The sequence below is a fragment of the Bombus bifarius genome, unplaced genomic scaffold, assembly GCF_011952205.1.
Source record: "Bombus bifarius isolate JDL3187 unplaced genomic scaffold, Bbif_JDL3187 scf7180000007996, whole genome shotgun sequence".
In the NCBI taxonomy this organism is placed as follows: Eukaryota; Metazoa; Arthropoda; class Insecta; order Hymenoptera; family Apidae; genus Bombus; species Bombus bifarius.
The window spans coordinates 5,111,295-5,133,472 of NW_022884376.1; the positions used below are offsets into that span (position 1 = coordinate 5,111,295).

The 22,178-nt window shown below is 38.1% G+C and overlaps 1 protein-coding gene across 1 annotated transcript in view; it reads right to left on the minus strand.

The window, feature by feature from the left end:
- Nucleotides 1–22,178, minus strand: part of LOC117205893 (protein rhomboid) — a 167,060-nt gene that overhangs the window by 120,141 nt on the left and 24,741 nt on the right. The gene's annotated exons all lie outside the window — the stretch shown is intronic.

A 22,178-nucleotide genomic window follows, 5' to 3' on the forward strand; every position in this document is an offset into this window, starting at 1 on the left:
TGAAATTATAATTGTTTTCGAGTCGCGTATAATATCCTTCTCATACATACAAATTAATATGGTAAGAAAATAATACATCTGTTATATCCACATCTAACTATTACTTAATTGTTTAACCATATTACTAAAACCATATTACGCTAATTCTTACTGGAAATAGCCAGTCGCGATGAAAGGTTCGACTCGAAACTAACTAGGTCGTATTATTGATAAAAAGTATTCCTCTAATAGAAAGATATCTCTACAAGAAGATTCATCCAAATCATAAATATGAAGCACGATAAATACTATTGGCAAGATAAGCGGAAGCAAAGAGCATGAATGGCGGATCGTTCTCGGGAAATCACGATGCAATGAGCCAAAACGAACGAGGCGGCAGCGAAGGCACGGATACGATAAGAAGCTCGAATACAATTTTCCATGGACAGCAGATGAGCTCCAGAAAACTTTTGAATCTTGTTCTTGCATCCGCTAAAAAACTTCCTTCGCTTCCACCTTATTGCACTTCACCCTCTTTCTCTTTCTTTCTCTCTATCTACATGCACACACATATACATACACATACAGAGTGCCCCACTTCAATTTACGGCTGTTAACCAACAGCGAAACGCCTACTAACTACCACTTCGTAATATTAAACTTAAAGTATTTGATTAATGATTCGTTCCACGCTAAATTGATTATTATTTTACATCCACGCCAGAGATCTTGTGAAATGAAATATAATATATTCCAGGTGAAATTATATAGGGAGTTCGTCATTTGGCGGGTTTCGAATTTGTTTAAAAAGTATAGACGTATGGACATAAAAATAAAAGAAAAGATATTTGAGCACATTCGTTAAAGTTTCAACTACGAAATAAGCCCCTGTTTTCAAACCAGTACGCAAATGGTTTTTCGATATAAATAGCTATATTCTTCTTTATACGAAATAACGAGCTGCGTCGGTTATCGCATTAAAAATTATAGGATTCCATGTTTGAGAAAAAAAACCTATGCTTTTTACTCGTTTGCACGATCTAGAAAAAAGAAACCTCGTTAAAGCAAAATATCGTTTCTTCGAAATTACTCAATTTTTCTTTGAATCATTATTTCGTAATAATATGTCTGACAATGAATATCCATGCACGTGCGTGCGCGTAGAAGAAGAGAAAGATTTTTATTCGGCGAGTAACGAAGCTCTTCGCGGATTTTCGGGTCAGAGAATCAAGAGTTGGCAACGCGCCAGAAAAATCTTATCCGAGTACACCGTGGTCGAGAGTCTCGGCAGAAGATCCAGAAGGTACCGGCAATTACCAAAGAAGAAAAGGAAGAGGGGAGTAGCCCCGTGTTTTGACGAAGGCGTTAACTCGGTCCGAAACTTTCGATGTCGAAAGAGAAAACTTCGATTGACTTTGATCGGTGTATTCGAGCTTTCCGTTTCCGAACAAGTAAACAAAGAAACGAGACTATTTTCTATGCTATTATTTATTTAGTAACTACGACGTCATGGACTTGGTAAAAATTACAATACCAGAAATTATATAAAATTCATCGAACCGTTTCTATTTACGTTTGTTTCTTCATTTTGCGCCCATAATCTAATAATCGCAGTATTTGCCATTGAACAACGAAATGTTATCAAAATTTGCAAATGGCCATCGATTTTAAAAATCTTCAAAATTCCATTGGAAAGAAACCATAGTTAGAAACTGCTCTCCAATCCATTTTCGAATTTCCTAAGCTACAAGGAGCAAGTCAATCGAAGTTACTCGCGTCTCTTATAAAATCGAAGAAGATCCGAGTCGCGATCGAAGAACCGACGAATCTTGGACAAGATTTCCGAGATCTGGAAAAGCCCGGCAATTACGAGATCGAAGAGGATCACGAGGAGCTTCACCCCTTCTTCGCGGTATAGGTGCTAACTTTAGAAGATGCTTTCGTACGTCGAGTGACTTCGATGAAGCCAGATTAGTTCCCTTCGCCGAGATACGAGAATACCTGGTATCACCTTTGCGTGACGAGGTAAGCTAGAAACGAGGAAGAGCGTCTCAGACGACATTGGTGACGAGTTACAGCTTCGTCGACGTGGAAATTCTCTTTCAACCCCTAACTGTAACGCGTAATCTGTGGTGAAAAAGTGGATGCAGTCACAGTTCGTGGAGAAATTCAGAGAAACACAACGGCACGAACGAACTTAGCGACTAATTAACTCGATTCTACGATCCTGACGACCTTTTTCTGTGTTTTGCAAGATAAATAGCGGGTAATTAAGCGATTTCTATTAAAGAGAGCCGCTTCCTTCGTTTGAATCGTCCGTGTTATTGACATTTTGCATGTTGATAGATTACGAATATTTCTTTTCATCCTCGTTTTCCTCTTTGCAAAAGTAGTCTACCGCGAAAGAAATAGTCAACTCTAAGTACTAAATATTTCACATACTGAATATTTTAGACGCTAAGTGTTTTAAATGCTGATAAATCGATCGAATAGAAACGGAATAAAATTCTGTAGAATCCTAGCGAATCTTCTTAAGTAGCGTCAGTCGGAAATAAAACAAAATTCATGAAACCTTTTTCACATCGCCCATTTCCCATATTGCCTATCCTGCAGAAAAGCCAACTAATCATCCGCGAAACTACTCAAAGGCAACAACACCGGTGCACGCTACACCGTTAGTGGCGAAAAAATTCCGCGAGGGGGCGTAAATCTTCGAAAGAACGCCATTAAAAATTTAGATCCAAAGGCTGAAGGGCACGATTCACGGTGGCGTTTTCCCAGCAGTCGGAAAACTGGAACTGATTCTGCTGATTTATGTGGCTAATATAGCCATTAGGAGAGATTTATCGCTTTGAAAGAGGTCCACCAGGCGAACGTATTAATATTTACGTTTCCAGGCGGGCTGATATCTAACACGAGCGAACGAACACAAACATGGCCGGCAAATATACTCGGGGTCAAGTGGTGAAAACGAAGGGCGGAAACAGAGCCGGTTGAAAGCTAAGGAAAATAAACGAACAACGATGAAAAAGGAGGACAGAGGGACGATGCCTGCGGCTGCGTACGCTTTTTGCTTGTTGTCCTTTCGTCCGGCGTTGAAAGGGAAAGTGCGGGCAAAGAAACGGCCACGGAAAAAAAAGGGGTTCGTCCCCTTTGTGTCCTACGGGGATAAAGAAGCGACGCTCTCAGCGATCGTTAATTCGCTGGCTTCTCCCCCTCCCTGTCGTCTAGCGAGAAACCGATGTTTTCACGAGAGTTACACCTTGACCAGATTATAATTTTTCGTATTATCCTGCTAACGATTGAGTATCCTGGAAACCGGACTACTTCTATTTTTGTAAATTTTTATTTATCGATTTGGCGATTTGAACAATTTCCAGCATAATAATTTATCGTTCGTTTGTTCCTTGTTTCGTCAGGTTTTCTTCCGAATAATAAATAGCGTTGTCTGGCTTCTTATCGTATAATTTGCATTTTTATTGGAGGTTGGTTAAAATCGGTAATCGACGATAGGCAAATGTTTTAGCTTTCGAAATGCAGGGAACAGGTATTTCGATACTTTGTACGCGAGTTAATGGGGTTTGCGCGTTAATGAATTACGTTTTACTAAACGAAGATACGAAAAGAATGACGAAGAGGAATTTTTGAAGCGGAAATTGCTTGTTCAAATTATTCGCGTACTAGATTTATACCACAATTTTTCTGACATTTTACACAATTCATTTTGAATTTATTTGATACAACAATGTAAAGAATTCTCCCATTTATTGAAAATCAAACACGCCAAGAAAATTACTCGCATAGCCAGGTTAAAAGATTCCAAGATAAATCTTTGAAAATGTTTAGAAACTCGCTTTGAAGCACCCAAATATTCAGATTAATTCGACTATCGTATGCTATCCTTCTGAATGAATTGATCGATAGCGCGAACCAATAGGATGCAACTTTAATTTTTCAGGCCAACAAAGCTAGGCGCAGGTTTATCGGATACCAGAGTCGATCTTGAAGCATCGAAACTCTCCAAGTGCGCAACTTTCACGAGTGTCGATTCCACTGCAATCAACCAGACACGATTGAATCGGTCCATACCCGTCCATACTTTCTAGTTTTCATTTTTACCGCTGCTTTTTTTCCACTTCTTTTGCGAACGTTGGATCGCAGTCACTAGAGAGCGTTCATTAATTTTCATCCGGATGTTCGATGTTTTCAAATTTAAATGAGTTTTCTCTCGCCAACGAATTCGCTCTCAACAATGCTCGATTTCTTTGCATTACATCATTATTAGTATTATGCTCGTTTCACGTTTATCATCGCGAGATTTATTACGATAGATTTCTCCTTTTGTTTTTCTATGTTCCAATTCTTCTCAATGAATTCGTAATTTTCGTTCTCCTCGTTCTGTTCCTCGTTAACTTAAAAATTTAACGCGATAAACAATTGGCAGAAAGATATCGTGTTCCTAATTATTTCATGCGATCGAAAACATTCAATTTATTTCGTTATTAGAATGTTTCTTTATGGAGAATTAAAGCGAGTTTAGATGATAAGCGTCAATTAGTTTCGTTAAGTGGATTAGCAATAACAAATAAAGAGTTCATTGGAACAATTTTACAAACGTTTCGCTTTTCTTTTAATACTATTACTCTCAGCCAATATCGATAAAAATATCCCACGATCGCTGAAACTCTCTTGAAATCACACTTTCCAAACCAATTTTCAACACAAGTGGTTTCAGTTACTATCGGGTTCTATCTGCTGTTTAATTCTGGTTATTTGAGTTTCATTTCAGATTTCAATTAAGAAAAAAACTACAGGTGAGAAAGTATCAATTTATTCGTTTCACGCGGCGCGAGATTAAAACGGCGTTAATGATTTGCCTACGAAAGTGTAAGCCGTGAGGAAAAGCAAGTAGTGAAATGAAAAGCACGCCATTAGAAGAAGAGCGGTTACCTTCTCGCGCTTGCATGTCTACATGAATTTGGCAAATTTTATCAAAATTTCCTGAAGAGAAGTGAGAAGTATAAGATGAATTAAAACTTAGTTTCAAAATTTCAATCCTCGTTATTCATTAGGAACAAAGCGTTAATATATTCATTATAAAATTAATTATCTGTTCGTTAACTTCGTAAATTATACAGAAAGAGTGAAAATAATCGTATTATTATTATTATCATTATTATTATTGCGTATAAATAATTGTAAGAAAACGTTCTAATGAAAGAATTATATAATTGGTCACGGTTCGTGCAAATTACTGTTTTCCTCGAGAATTTTCGACACGGATCACGTAAATAAGAATTCTTGAAACTGCACTCTTTACGCTATAATGCCGTCCGGAAGCGATTTTCGTGCTCTAGCAAAATATTTACCTTGATCGTCGATAATTCGTGAGCCGAGCTCCTGTAATTATTTGCCAGGGAGTCGCTCGAATTTCCCGGTGACCATTTCCAGGCTTCTGATACACGTGACACGCATAATCGGATACGAGGAACGGTGGAGGAACACGATATACGCTGGTGTTCGTATATAAATTACTAAACCGTTATTACGCAGTTTGTAATAAAGTAAATTTCAAAAGAAACAATTCTGAAGGTTCGTTATATCAATACATTGTTGCACGATTTTTTTAAATATTCAAGCATATTGCTGAGACAAAGAGTCTATAAAAATGAATGCCTGTTGAGCAAGTATACTATTGTGCATTGCGACAGAGGAAATTTATTTATTTGCTTGCTTATTTTACAAATGTCTTGGTACCTACAGAAAATAAAAAACAGTAGAGGAAGTAAGACGTAAAAATAAAAAAGTAATATATATTTAAAAAACACGAGGATAAATTAAATACATAAATAAAAAAATTTACAAATTGTTTCCTATGGAGTGACAGAAAAAAGTGTTAAAAGTTTTATCTACAAGAAAGATCGTGTAAATATCGTAAATATTTGAACAATTAAAGATCGAAAGTACCCAACAACCCATTGCCAATATTTACAGCTCAATACTCTTTCCAATAATTCATTAATTAACAACAGCAAACATCGCGATTCATCGAGACCTATCATCAAGTAATATGATTACGTAGTTCGACAACATTGTTAAAATATATTCACCAATGACAAAAACCAACCAAATTTTCCCGATCCATCAATTACAAGTTCCAATTTCCAGAAAATACGATGTTTCCAAATATTCGACCAATTTAATTTATTTTTCACGTCAACAAAAAAAAAACAAAAACAAAAAAAAGAGGAAGGAAAAACAGAATAATAGTTTGCGAATCACATTATCGAGCCATAGATCGCATATCAACGCACAAAGAGATTATTGCAAAAAGGGTAACGAGCGTCGAGAGCGACAGGAGGAAGGTATCGTCGATTAATTATTTAAGCTCGAGCTTCGACGCGAACGATCCTCATCCACCTTCTATCCGCCCTTTATCTCGACTGACACTGCACCGACGTTTCCCGCGATTCGTTTAATTAGGTTAATTTAATTAAATTTCATCCCACTCTAATTAGTTGCTGCAACATCCTCGGCCAAAGGAGCAAAGCTAAAGGGACCTCTGGCCCCCTTTGCTCGCCGTTGTTGCACCCTGTGTAATGAAGTCTCTTTTCGCGAACAGAAAGCAAAGCATGAGAACAAGGAAGAAGACGGAAAATAAGAAAGGAAGGCAAACACGACGTTGGATATGTGCGCCGAAGCAACGAAAATAAAAAGTTCACTGGTGAAACTAGCGCGCAAGGGTCGTAATTATCGAGAGCTTCGATTCTCCAGACAGTCAACCCTTCGAGGTCTAAGGGGTAGCACGGGGGGAATTTTATTTTTATGAGAAGGACCGATCGCAGAATTTTTAAGAGGTAGTTCCACGCTTTACGAAGTAAAGCTTCCCTCTACCGAGGTAAGGATAGGTAGAATGCTTGGTGAATTTTGCAGTTCGGTCAGGCGGGGTAACTTCCGGTGCACCCCTGGTATACTCGAATCATGGCGCCGCGCCGGAAAATTCCAGCTAGTAAAAAGGCTACCTTACGATTCTAATTCCCTACACCGTGCACGCGTAAATATAAGCCCGGATGCGCCACCGTGTTCTTATGTTTCCCGCTGAGATTCAGGCGCCCCTTTCGGTGTTCTAATGCCAACGAAGAAAATACTTGTTTGAGACTTTTGCGTGTTCTGGGTTGCGAGTTGATCGGAGTAGAAATAATGGAATTATTAAGACTTGAATTAATTTGATTTCGATAAAACTTGGGTTAGCGTTGTTTTATACGAGACAAATACTAATATTAGAGACAACAAATATTTTAGACAAATACTAATGTTACGATAAAGACGCAAGCGTCTGTTTCTTTCGTATTAGCTCGAATGCTCTAGCCATGTAGATTAAATTTAGAAATGCTCTCCCTACACAACCATATTCAAAATCAAATTCTGTCGCATTAAATTTTCTCTTCAAGCAAGCAGAGCCTCTTTCTTCTCTAAATTCCAACCATTATCGTTCGCTATATGTGAGGTTCATGATCTCTGACGCCTAGAAAAAAGCTCGATACTACGTTAATTCCTCTGGAACCATACAAACGGAATGAGTCTGCCGATCTATCAATGAAAAAGAAAAAGTAGTGCAACATATCGACGAACTACTCTACTCTACGAAAGAAAGGGTACCTATCGTTGGTGCAAAACGCCCGTAGTCGATTAAAAAGTCGGTGGCAGCCAGTGAAGCATCCCTTTCATCGCGAACGACGACAAAAGGGTGGCAGATCAGGTAAGCGCGTCTGAGTGCTGACTGGGAACCAGAGAATCCCGTTCCGCGACCCCTTTCCTGGATAACTAAGTCTTCCCTTCGCCTTCCAGACAGTCCTACCCCATCCCTTCGATCCAACGTCTCCTTTACTTCCGTTACAATCCCTCGTGGCATGCGTTTCACCAGGAATAATCGGGCCAAGAGTCACTCAATGAGACATCAAAGTAGAAAACTTATATAAACTTATATAAACTTATATGTTTATGAATAGAAATGAAGAAACAGGATCGAAGTTGAGGTAGTGTTTCACTACGCTGGATATTATAACAAATAATACGATTTGGATTTTTCATCGTGAGATTTTTCACGTTTTAAACATCGCGAAATAAAATGACGGACAATTAAATTCCGAATAAAATTAAAATTTAAATCCTGTAGACAAATTTTTCGTAACCATATTGGAACTTCGTTGAGACAAAAATTCATCAATTTCATGTTCACCGCGATATCGACTTTTCGTAATAAATTAATTTGGTATATTATGGCCATGGAAGCTAGAACAGTAAAATGATACGCGACGAGCGATTAATTTAAAAATAATATAAAATTAAATTCTATAGTTGAATCCTCTATAAATTTTAGTATGTTTTAGTACGTTTTTATTGCGCGATAAAATGCACAATATAATGTAATCCCACTTTCAATTCGCCAATATTCTTTTGATTGCTGCTACTCTTTTAATTATTCTCGTAACTACTATTTATTTTGTACATGTATATATTGCTGTTATTATATTGCTATTTAATTAAATAACATAATCCGTTAATAAGTTATTTTACATAGCTTCGTTCATTCGAGCGATACTCGATGCTAAACCAATCTTTCATCTACGTAACAAAGAATCGCAAGTAATCGCTACAATTGCACACCCGCTCCGCTGAGAAAAGAGAATAATGAATTACTCGCGGGGCGAATAGAGAGACTGCAGCCCTTGAGGCTTTCCGGTTGGCTCTCATTAATATCTCTATCGACGCAATATTTATTTCTCCCTTACTTAGTCTCGTTAATGATTTTAATGAAACGCTGAAGTACTGGAAGAAGTATGGGCCCACTACCATATCTCATCGCGGTGAATAATCTGACGAGCAAACGAGCAGCGAAGAAAGGACAAAAGAACAGAGAGCGATTAAAAAAGAGGGAAAACGTCGAATCAGATGGAGGTTAAATAATATTTTTAGCTCCTGCAATTCTCATATAGAAATGTATCATAAGTATCTATACCTTAAGTACGAGCAACGTTAAAAGAAGTAGTAAGCAAGCTTTTTAATTATTCGTAAAGATGTAAAATAATTTTAGCAAAGTGGATTGTTCGTTGTTTCAACGAGATCACAGCTCAGCGGAACAGATAAATAGTATCGCTATTTTGAAATCCACCTGCTCATTCAAAAATTCTACAAACTAACTACTGTCGTTCAAAGTCCAACCATTGCCATACCTGTCCCTGCTTTAACGCCCTAACACGCACATTTTCAAAAAAGCGGAGTCCGTTATTCAGTCTCCTAACAAGATCACAGCTCATCGGAACGAAAAAAGGGGGGAAAAAACGAAAATTCTATCACGAACAAGGTAAAATTTCAACGATTTTCACGGTTTTTAAAGGCTCAGTCCCAATTCGCATTCGCTAGGAGTATAAATCGAGCGTTGTCCAAGTACGTGGATTTTTGCGGGAAATTTCGATGTCGTTTCCCGGGCTCGTTCACCCGTAACGGATGCCCGTCGGGGGTGTCGTTAAAAATTAACGGTATTTCCCCGGAGAACGTAAATGAAAAAAAAACGGCGGAGCTGGCGTATAATCGGGCGCGAGTCATCGTGCCAGTGATTTTACCACGGGTGAAGAAAAATCGGAAGAATATCGCATCCCGTCGAGGCCCATTATTCACCCATTTCCAATCCCCCCCTTTCTCACTCCCTCTTTCTACACGTATGCACGTGTATGTGTGTTTACCGATCGAATAAAATTAACGATTAAATATTAACGACTGGAGTGCTGCACATTTGTGGCTACAGGGGTGGAAGAATCAATGAGAAAGCGTTTTCCAATGGGAGCCAACCAACGCTTTTGCATCCAGTGCACAAACGTTATGGACGAGAATTGCGCGCGAAATTAACGGCATGCGAAGATGAGAATGACGATTAAAAGGTTCGTAACAGTGGCTGGTTGAGATAAATGGTTTTACGCGTTCAGAGGTTGAGAGGTTCGTTCAGGAAGTGGGTTTACAACGACAGGCATCTGTGATCGACGATGAGAAAGTGTGCTGCAGTGTTATGGATTTTGTTCGGGATTTATTAAAGGAAAACTCCCTCGAAGATTTTTCCTTGAAGAATTTTCCTTCGTACATCCTTCTCTGATGTTTGGGAGATTTTTGTGCGATGATTTTTTTATATATCTTATCTACGTGTTTTTATTATTTTCACGATCATAATCTTCCATTATAGAAATTAAGCCTTTGTAATCTTTTGCTTTTTACATACTTGGTCTTTATTGAAGCAATCTGGATTAACCCTAAGAACAATTTTTCACCGTATTTTTAATTAAATTCACACTTAAGACCTATTGTATACGAATAAAAAATTCAACAAAAATCCCAGCGATATTTACATCCTTAAATTCTGATAATACTACCTAGAGCGGATATTAAAAGATGAAGGATCGACGTGAGCTTGAAAAACCTCTGGTAACGAGCAATTTCCGGGGTGCATTTAACAGGAGGCGATATTTTTAAACGGCACCAGTATTTGTGCGTGTTTTCAACGCGATACGTCGTTATCCTCGGGACCCTTAATGATGCAAACGCACGCTTTATATCATGGCTCGTAACGGAAGCGTAAAGCTCGATGGAACAAATAAAAATTGCAAGTTCAAAGCGATAGAGCCATGGTCACGAACCGGACAACTTCCGGCAGTGCTTCCTCTTACCCCAACTTTCCAGCCCTTTCCATCTACAGAGCAAACAGTAACCTAGACGATTTCGTTCCCTTTTTTTTCTCTTCCTACTATTTCCCAACCCACGCATCAAAAACAGTTATGGAAGTAAAAGCAACGAAATGGCAAAATGTATTGGGTTGGCAAGTAAGTGATTGCGGATTTTGTCATTAGGCGGTATTGACAAAATCCGCAATCGCTTAGTTGCCAATTCAATAGATCGTATCCGGAAATTTAAGAAGGAAGAAATAAATAAGAGATGAAGAATAAATTATTATAATTCTCGTCTTATGACTGTTTAGTGAAATATTTCTCTGGGTTGTTACGACGAATATTTTTATTCCTAGTATCTGGGTCATGTTTCTCACAACTTTGATACGATTTAGTTCGATGGTTCAGTAGGAAAAGTCTAATTGTTTTAAATTAACATACTCATAAAATAAACGATTTCAATTTTTTTGCAATAAACTATGTCACGAATAAAATCCCAAATCCTAAATCAATATTCAACTGTTTTATTAAACAAGAAGAAAATAATAATCCTTTCTACGAGATATATCATCCACTAAAAAACGAATCGCTTCGAACACACCTAACTTTCACGGAACAAAACAAAAACAACAGGATTGACGGCCAATAATCCTTTCATCGCGTAAATTGTCCACCGAGAAACGAATTAACTTAAAAAAAAACCTAATTCCCAATCTACAGATCGATCAAACTCACCCCACAAGATCCAACAATTACCAGAGAATTACTTGGATCGTCATAGCGCTAATTCGAACAAATTAATTGTTCCAACGCCCACACCCCCGATCCTTCGAAGGTGAAAGAAGAAAAAAAAAGAAAAAGAAAAGGAAAGCCAGTAGCAACGAAGTGAAAAAGTAGCGGCTACACGATTTCGTCGTGGCAATTGTGGCACAGACCCCGAGGGCGGAGAGTCGCTCGTATTTTCACACGCAACAGGAAGAGGAAGAATGAAACTGCTGAAGTCACCAGGTTCCTGCAAAAATGCTCGTTTCCGGGGTGGCGACTTATCGCCATTAGCTGACACTTCAACCAACGGTGCACGCTTTTTCATCGGCCGCACCAGCCCGAGGGGGTTGCGGTATTTCGCGTGCTCCAGGTCCTCGCCAAAGGGTTACGAACCCCGTTAATTCTACCAAGTCGAGCCTCCTACTATGACTCCAGAAAAACTAGATTACGACGTTCTAGAAAAACTGGTCGCGGGAGGGTTTCTTCGTATATTTTCCATTTTGTTTGTTAGATCGTTGCAATGTGTAGTCCATGTTGCACTCGAAGATTTTTACTTCAACGTTCACTGTACTTTTGCGGGTGAAAGAGCGAATGAAATATTAGAAAATGTCGAAATATCGATGGATCTGACATATCGAAAAATTGAAATCTCATTTATTTGTAATATCATTGTTTAAATTTATTGTTTAAGATTATTGGAGTAAGAGAGACTGCTAAATGAAAAATATATGAAGTTGTTCGTTATAAAAATGATACAAGCGAAATTACGTCGTTGCTTGACTAGCCACCTACCTTGTTGCGAAGAGTAAGTCACGGTACATTCTTCGAAGACAGACGACTAACACATAAGAGACAAAGATATCACTATAGTACTTTTCTCAACGAAGCAACCCGATCATCGTTCTAGTTACCTCGTGGCAAAAGCACAAAGCAAATTCCCACGATTTTTTAATTATAAGCTTTCAAGCGTTCACTCGGAAAATAAGGGATTTCCTTTGAGCCAGGCAGAAAAGTACCCAGTAAAAGGCCGACTCTTGTTCAATTACCGCGAAAGTGTACGCATGAGCATGCCTTCCGGCTGCAAAAGTCCGTTTCACCCTTCCACACACGTTTCTTTTCATTTTACTTTTTTTCTCCAGATGCACGTCTTAGGAGTCGTCGCGGAATTAACGTAGAATTAACGTGGAACGTATAATACTTTGATGCTTCGTAAAAATTCCTCAGCCCTTTAAGGTAGCTCGACAACGAGTTCTGATCAACTCTACTACCAGAAATTGTAACATATAATAAGGTCGCAACACATAAAATATCCGCCATTCTATGATCAAATCTGCATTTAATACTAATGTAATCTTTAATTTTTTGAAAGATTGCTATCGATGAATTCGTCGTTAGTCTTCTATTAGCATTCTGTTTAGGGATTCTAACTAAATGAAGATCAAGGAAGATCCACCTTTGAAGATTTTATAAAATCCAGAACGAAAATATTTTTCGAAAATGGTACTTCCCTTAAAATATTTATTTTGACGAAAAACTAAAGTTCGTTTATTTTAACCAAAAAAAAAAAAATAAATGGACATTGCATATATTACGATCTGATAAAATTGCTTTACGATTATCTTTCTAAAATGATTCAAAAAATGAATTCTAAACATGATAGATATACTGGAGTTGAAGTAAAGAAATTTTTCGAGGAAATCTAGCAGGAGCACTTGGTGCTTGAACTAAAAAGAAAAAACTAGCTGCAAGTATGAAACAGTTGCAACGCGAGTAACTCGTAATTCTTGATTAGTCTGAAACGCAGATTCAAGAGTAGGAAGCAAGCACTTCGTCGTCTGTAGTAGGGTTGTAATGCCACCCTTGGGACGGAGAAAGTTACCAACCGACAATTACTGAAAAGGTACGGTGTAAGAAAGTTGCTAGTGAATTTGAGAATATTTCACGAAAGAACGATTGCTCGATGTTCCTCACCTAGTTTCCCCATTACAATTAATTCCTCTTAGAATTCAAGAAAAGAAACATTCCACGCAATTCTCAGAAAATCTAATTACATAGAATTTCCAAAAATGTCCACGGAAACGCTTTACTGTGTGTCAAAATCGCAAGAATAGTAAACGAATACTTTGGCATTTTTCATTTCTTTTGCATACATTTTGGAATTTTTAAACAAAATATACATCGTATTACACGATCTCTATGAATCTATCCGTAATTATATCGCAAGAAAATGACATCTAATTAAACCACAAAGTTGTATAATAAAATCATCTCATATCGCAATTAATTTATTTAAATTAAGAATATGTCTAAAACATACTAAAATTCATCTCACTCCTACTAATTACCCCAAATTATATAGAACTTTAAAAAAAAAAATCTTCGAAAGGCTTTGTGAAAGAAAAAGTCAGCCAGCCTTTGATAGTCAGCAGAAACAGCGCGCAACAGGGTTCAAACGCGATCCCCAATAAAGCAACGTTGGTGGAACGAGAGTAATTTTATACCTTTCGTCGAGGTTGTACGAACATGCGTAAACGAAACGTGTCACGGTTTGCTGCCAGCTCGTTCACAATTGCCATTCGCAGACGGGACGCAAATTTTATTTGTCAAATGTACAACTGGGAACGGTGTGTGACGCTGGCATAAACGTCAGCCCGTTTTCCAGTTCCCGGTATCGCTTACTTTCGCCCGTTTGCCGCTCGCCACGCACCAACAGTTTCACGGGTTCCAAGAGGAATTTCAGGGAAAATCGGCGCAGCTCGAACCTGGCTGACCTCTCCCAGAGCGCCACGTCGTTACGTCATTAGCGTCGTCAGCTCGTTTGCGATATTATTCAACCCATCACCACCCACCCCTCCCTCGTTTCAACCGATGATCGTCAGAAACTTTTAAAAGTATCCCCACATCTCGTCAGCCTTATCGGCTTTTTTCATGGTTGGAGTCGTCTCTGATTTGCCTCGTAAATGACAAGTAATTTTGATATCTTTCTGCGAGTCTTGCAGATAAGGATGAGCATATGCGTTGAACGAGTGTCATCGCTAGGACTGCTATCACCATGTTAAATGAAATCTTCATTTAACGCAAGAAAAAGCCTTGCAAATTCCATTACTTTGTAATTTTAGATGCATACACGTAGTCTTTTGATCTTGATAACAAAACTCTATGTACGTATATATTCTATGTATATATACATGTAGGTCACGCATCGATTACCGACTGTGTAAACATGAGATATGGAAGAATAATGGTACAGCAAAGGATATAATAGAAAAACATCGAAAAATTGAATGTAAAAATTGAAATTAGATATTTCAAGCTGTGTAACCGTGGCGTTAATTATAATGGAAATTTGCACAATTTGAAGATTTTTAATTAAAGGTTGTAAACGCGAAATTATTAATATAATAATAACGAGAGCTCGATTCACAACGCAACGTTGTCTCATAATAGATTGATATAATATTCTATAAAAATTAATATAAACATAATGTAATATTAATTTAATATACGATGTGCAATATAATATAAATGTAATAGAATATTATCTGTACAATTAACGTCCCGAACAATACGGCACACAAAAACAAATATTAGTTTCACTCTAAAAATGTTATATTAACTGGGAAGTGTATATAAACATAAAATGCAAATTTACACACATAACTTTAAATCGGCAATTAATCTATACTCCCAGGATCCCCGATCTCTCATCAACTGCTCCGCGAATACCTCGAATTCTCGCTATCACCCCTTCTGTGGTCTCTTTAGATCCTTTAATTCTCCTCCATTACCATCCAAAGTAACTGCTTAATATTTACCATCAATTACAAAACATCCTCTCTTCATTAATTAAAAGCATCACCTGCCTTCATCAGTCTCAAGTCTCCGCCGAGTTCGAAATCTTCGGAAGAGATCATCCCCTGACATGCAACACGGTACTACACAGGCTGTCCCAATATTCACCGTACAGTCGGCAAGATCTCGTTCCCAACGAAGTAGAATCTCAACGTGTTCAATGTATCCGCATACTTCATCTTTTTTTTTTTAATTTAATTTTCTTAGAAAATGAAGCGTTCACTGAAAGAATTTACACTTTCGACTTATTTTCACACATTTGAATAACCTCCTGTCAATTATTCGCTGCTGTCCAATCCCGAAATTAGTCAAGTTCAAGTATACCTGACAAATCTTCGAACTCGATTTCCTGGGAAACGAAACGTCCTGCGAGAAAATTGTATTCTATATTTTCGACTCATCTCCTCGCGTAGAAACAGTTCTCTCTTGTCGATTGTTCTACGATTATTGAAACACCCTGTAGTTCTGCGGTTGGTGGAGGGGCCCAAGTAAAGAGGCAATCGTGGTAAATTTGGGGAAAATCCGAGGATGCCGAGCTAGCACCGGCATCGTCGTCGATTCTCTCGTTACGTCATTAACGTCACCGACACAATGTGTCCTGAGTTCGTTACCGCGAGTGCGATCACTCGCGACACTCTCCAACCCTCTCCTACGACCTCGTTACGCTGCTGCACTCCCATTAGAGGAAAATTGATAGTGACTATCTCTCCATCTCTCTCTCCCTCAGCCTCACACTCCACCTCTGGCTAAGTTCTACCCTACCAAGCACCAACCAACCACCCCCCCCCTTTCCCAACCCCTGCTGTCTCCATTCCTCTTCCTATCTCTCGTCGTTTTCTCCCCTCTATCCTTATTGCTTCGCTTGGGATCGTCCCTGTCGAGCGTATATCTTGTTTCTTTGTTTCTGAATCCCTTACCGTGACCCACCTATCACGACTGCTTATCGCCACGCTCTTTATCTGTCGCTACGTATTTCCGTTTTTGTCTGCCTTCGCCTCTTCCACGCCTTTTCCACCATTTTCTACCGGTTTTTATCGCCAACGCTACGTTTCTCTATCTAGTTTCCTTCTTTGTTCTTGTTTAGTGAAACGAGACGAGCTTCACCTACCTCCCCTTGTCCGGATGCTTCCCTTTTTGCGAGATTTTTACGTCTGCTTCGCCTTTAAGTAGCATCGCGTGCTGGGCAATTTTTTTCCGTCGGATGTTTCGTGCAATCTTATTGTACCTAAGACCCTAATTTTCCTTTTGCTACGAGTTCTCTCGCAAGTTTCTGTACGTGTCGCTTTTCTTGTTTTTTAGTCGCTGCTAAGAGTTAATTTATCTGTTTACGCGATTCTCGCTTATCTTCTTTTTCTGATCAAGTTTTGCTCCTCTTTAAGATCAATTTATACTCTTCTAGAATCTTTTGATCGTTGCTCCAGTCTTGGCATTTTTATCGCACGCTTGAATCGCTTTTTTTTATTCCACCTAACCGCTAGTCGAAATAAATCAAAGTACAAAGAGATACCATCGTTCTTTTCATTCTTCAGCAAATCGGTAAAAATGTTATCGTTTATGAAACTTTTTCAGATTTCGAAAACTACGAGTTAAAATACGATATCAAAGATGGTAAGATACGAAAGAAAATTTTTTATTTTACCACAAAGTTTCTTAAAACGTTAATGACCCTCCTCTTGATGGGAACATAAAAATTTCGATCTACGTCTCATATCTATATTTCTATATCTATCTGTTCTCTCTGTCCTGTTCCGATTTCTCCTACACTTCAACCTGTCTCTAATTTCTAACTATTCTACTATTTCTCAGCAAATTTTTCATTACTTCTGCTTCATAATTCCTACGATTCCCTTTCTCTGTCCCATGCCTCGATCACACGAACCCATCACACAGAGAGAGGAAGAGAGTGGCACAAGTTCCAGAGGGAAATTAATGAAACCACGGAGGCGGAACATTAACGATCATTCGCAGTGAATTATGCCTCGAATGATCGGAACGCCGAATGACCCGACAGCGACAGCAAGGAAATGGAGCTCTTTCACCGACGGGGCACGTAGTTAAGGAATTTCGACGGTCGCCTCTGATAAATCGTCGAACCGGTAATTTATGAGAGGCGAAGAGTTATCGCCAGACGGGGATACCTCCTGCGGGAGTGTTTACCCCGTTGGGTAGAGCACGTTTGCTAAATCTTCCGCGATCAATTGCCCCTTTTTTGTCCAACGTCAGGGAATTACAGCGCGCGCGCTCTGCACTTCCTAAGTAATTTATTTCTCGTGTCGAACGTTTCTTTCCCCTGATACGCAAGAGGAGCCCTTTCATGGCTGCCTGATGAAGTTTTAATGACGTCTTTTTTGGCCATCCCGTCACTTGGTGCTCGTGCATCCAGAGCTTTCCACGGAATCTTGAATTAAAAATTATTATCGAGGAGCAAACGAATCTATGGTTTCGAGGGATTGTTCAATTAAAAATTGCTATGAAAGAGGAAAAGTAATGAATCTAACCATCTAAACCATAGGGTTTCGCAGGACACTTGAGTTTTAAAAAATTTCCATCGCAAGATGGGAAATAAATGTTCGGTCAAATTTCAGCCTGCAGCTTCGACTTGGACATAACGATTTCTTTATTTACGAGTGGTATATTTTTAAACATATCGATTCTTTTTATTACAATTAAATATCTATCTTATTTACATTTGCAAGGACTGAAATTAGCTTGATTAAAAGCGATTCTTCTTTGTTAGCAACTTTTTCCTATAATTATAGAAATTTCTAGTTAGACTCGGTTAGTAGGTTAAACAGAAGAATACAAATATTCGAGTGAGAATGGACTCAAGGGAAAGGAACATATACACGTTCGAACTTGCAGAGTACAAAATACAGTTACGATGCACGAAACGACACGATGGATTCTTTTCACACGTAATCCACATTATGATCTTACCGTGTGATTACTCTTGTTTTTATGCTTCCATTGCACGTAATCGATTGTAGATACGTTGGGTCTCACGATGGGGAATTAACGGGATCGCAGGAACGACATATTAACGATCGGAACGATTATTGGAACTGAATTATGTCGGAGACGATTTAAGTGCCATTAGGGCTCCGCCGTGTAACGTAAACCTCGGAGCGAAGAACGCGAAATGACATTCGAAAGGCTCGATTTGCTTGAGAAAATTCATGGATAAAGTTCCAGTTTTCACCGGGGTGCTATTACACCGAACTAGATTAATTTTTCCTCCATACCCTACAGTTTTATTTCATGAAATTGTCTCGGTCGGATAGACTGCCAAATTATAAATGAATTAGCGTAGAATAGCGAGTTGTAATAAAAATTCAAGCTGATCAACTCTGCTTCGTGCAAATTTCTCAATTTCGATGCACAAGTTATACGATTAATGTTCAATTCTTTATAGAAAAACAAAAACAAAGACGACAACAACTCAATTATATCACGGGTAATTCATGAAGAAGAATTACCAAAAGCACTGGTTACATGATATACATGGACATTTATATGATAAGCTGATGGCATTATACTTGCCTCGATATAATACTATTAATAAAACAACAGGTGACAATTCTAAAACAAAGTCAGCTTGTAAATTCTCGATGCGTACAACTGTTGAAAATATTCGCAAATTCGCTCGATAATTCGGTATTTCGTTCGTTTCCATTACAAATGTTCTCTGCGGACAATGTAAAAATTGGCTGGCCAACTATGATACACGATAATTGAAATAACTGTTCCGGTTGTTCCGCTCCAAATGAGCACGGTAGAACGCCAGTGCGGTTTCATTAAAACCGCCGAAATTCCCGACAGGATACATTTTGGTACGTATGGTGAATAAAAAGCAACGAATATTACTAATTAGAAGGTTTCGTGTCATTGACCGCAGACGTAATGTGGTAGAACGTTGCTAGCGGTAACTGTAGCCCTGACTGTAAGTGACTATACGTGACTATAGACTGCTATTACCGCTTGTCGATGATAATATGTGAATTTAATGGTCTGTGACTGATCGTCATTGATCGTGTGACTATATGTGACGATCGTTTATAATCGATGATATTCTACTACAGCACGTGTAGTTTCGCACAATTATTTACGACTTAGTGTCCATTAATAAGTCTGCTTTAAATCTACTAGTCTGCTAATTATCAGGCTGACTATACACGATAATGATTTACAATCGACGAGTGTTCTATTAGAAACTGAACTGACAACCACGTACAGATGTAAAAATTCATCATAAATAATTATAAAATAATGATAGTATGAATCTATGCTCTTATTAGTATTCTACGCGATAAGAAGAGGAATGGCTCATTTTGCATGCACCTTGCGATAGAACTAACTCGTGTAATTTCGATCTCATTCAGTCGGAGCGACATAAAGATGGTCATAAGAAGGAACGCCAACGAGAGACCGGAAATTAATGTCCCTTCCAACGTTTCCAGCATTGATGACGAAGAGGACCAGACGACGGAATCGACGTTGAAATTTTATGTGCAAGCATGCTGTAACTTGGTCGTATGTCCCATTTTAAGTTAATTAAAACCTAAATACCCCATTCGTCTGATCCAAAGTACAAATTAGTATGGTGAGATTATTACGATACTTGCGTCTCGTTGCATTTGCTTCGGTAGTATGAAATAGAAAGTTTATAGAAGTTATATAGCGATATTATAAATTGCAATATTAAATGACAAAACTAGTATGACGTTATACTATCATTGTATATCTTTTATTTTTCATAATTTGATAACCATAAAATCATTAAAATAGTAATTTTATTCCAAGTTTCCATATAAAGAAGCTTTAAAGGTTTTCTTTCTCAACTAAATTACCAAGTCTAAGGTTCGTACAGTAACAAATCCACGTTATTCACTAACGAAATTTTCCAAGAAAAGATACTTTCGCTTCCTGTCGATTCAACTGAAAGAAATCAGCCTATTTCCGATCGCGGTTTAAGCTTCGCGGCATCGAGTACGCCGTTTATCCGCGTGAAAGACGACGTCTTTATACCATAGGATTTGCATAATCCTACGTAGTCGTATTCCCTTCGGTGAAGTAAAACCACGTTAATTGTCATTCAAATTGCATGATCCCTCCCGCGGCTCGGGAAACTCGATCGAAATGAAAAATACACTTGCTTTGTATGCCCTCTTTTACTCTCGTTCTTCTCTTATCCTCGAGACGCGCACAATTGAAAATTTCTGCCCGAAACATACATATGGAACGTCCTTTTTTAAAGGAAACTTTCATCTATTTCAGCTTTTTCAAATATCAATAAATCTTCATCGATGAACATTCATATATTTTATGCAAGTAATTTCCACGTGATTTAACAGACTTTCCAAACGACTAAACTACGGAATTCAATCTGAAGGTTGTCGTTATTAAAAAAAAAACAAGAAATTACGTTCTTGCCTATATCGCGTCAAAATACTACATTTTAGTTATAACAACGTGTAATTTTAATGGCACGACATTAAAATTAAAAAGATGGAGAAAAATGTACTTGTCATATTTTCCTCTTGCGAGTTTCACGTGTAATAAAACGATTTATTAAACCTGTACCAAACGATAATTCACAGATCTTCTATAACGCGTAGCCACGTTAATAGCCGTTTTAATTGCGCCCAAGTCTTTTCGCGAAGATTCTATTTAAAGAAGAGCAAGCCGTCCTCTGTCTCTTCCTTTCCTCACCGATGAAAACTCTATTTAATCTCGTTCCTCGTCATTCGGCGTTTAATCTTGGAACAGTCAACCGTAATCATTGTATACCTTTGCCTGCTCTGTTACGACGCCAAGCTTAATTACATTGATTATCATCGTAATGGCCAAAAGGTCAAACAAAGCCCTTTCTCGACTCTCCTTTTTGATGAAGACTCGCAACATTTGTTATTATTCCAGGAAGAATACACGCGTGTACTCCACGTTGTCGCGTGTAACGGCGTTATTTCGCGTGTTTCTCGAGATGTTAACCAAGTAGAACAAAATGTAATCGAAGTTATAGGCTAGTAAAATTAATTTCGCTAATTTTAATCTTAATTCTGGTGGTGTATACGAGCATTAATTGGAGATTATTAATTGGAAAGTCTAGCAAATTATTAAGAAAAATTTAAGGAGATGATTACAGGGTATCCTTGAAAAATCACACGCTTGTGTTTATTTGAAGTGAAATTTCAAACTTGCGGAAATTACAGTGGGATGTTTATGTAAAAATGTTATATGAATCTAAGAGACTGATTTTACAGATTAAATTTGTTAAAACAAATCATTGAAGAATAAATTGATCGAAAAAAGATTTTATTTAAGAAAGACAGATTGGAATATTTATTATTTCTAAATGAGAATAGTTCTTTTTATAGAATATTATATTATTATAATGTTATAGCTACTGATATTCGCGCTATATTTCAGCTCAAGCTCGGTGATTAATCGCCAGACAAAAAGGATGGAAACAGAAACAGAACAAATTAGAAATTGCGTTTCCTGTAGCTTCCAGCTGACCGGTTAATCCGCGAGTTGACTTTCCAGGCCAAAGAATCCCGTTGACAGCATGGTCGACAAGAGAAGTTGGAAAGTTGTCTCTCGTCAGTGGAAATTTATGTTTTCGGGACGTTTCACGGCGCTGAGTGACAAATAGTTTGGCCGATGTTCGTAAAGACCGAGGTGGAAGACTAAGTGAACCAGCGGAAAGGGAACGGAATGGTTCGAGACAAAGGCGAAAATTAAGGTAAACGGAATGAATGACGAGGAGGCTTTTGTTAACTAGGGAAGATATTGTGGAAAAAAATATTAAAATAATTCATACGAAATTATCGCATACTTTATCATTATATAGTACGATCAATAAAACAAAAG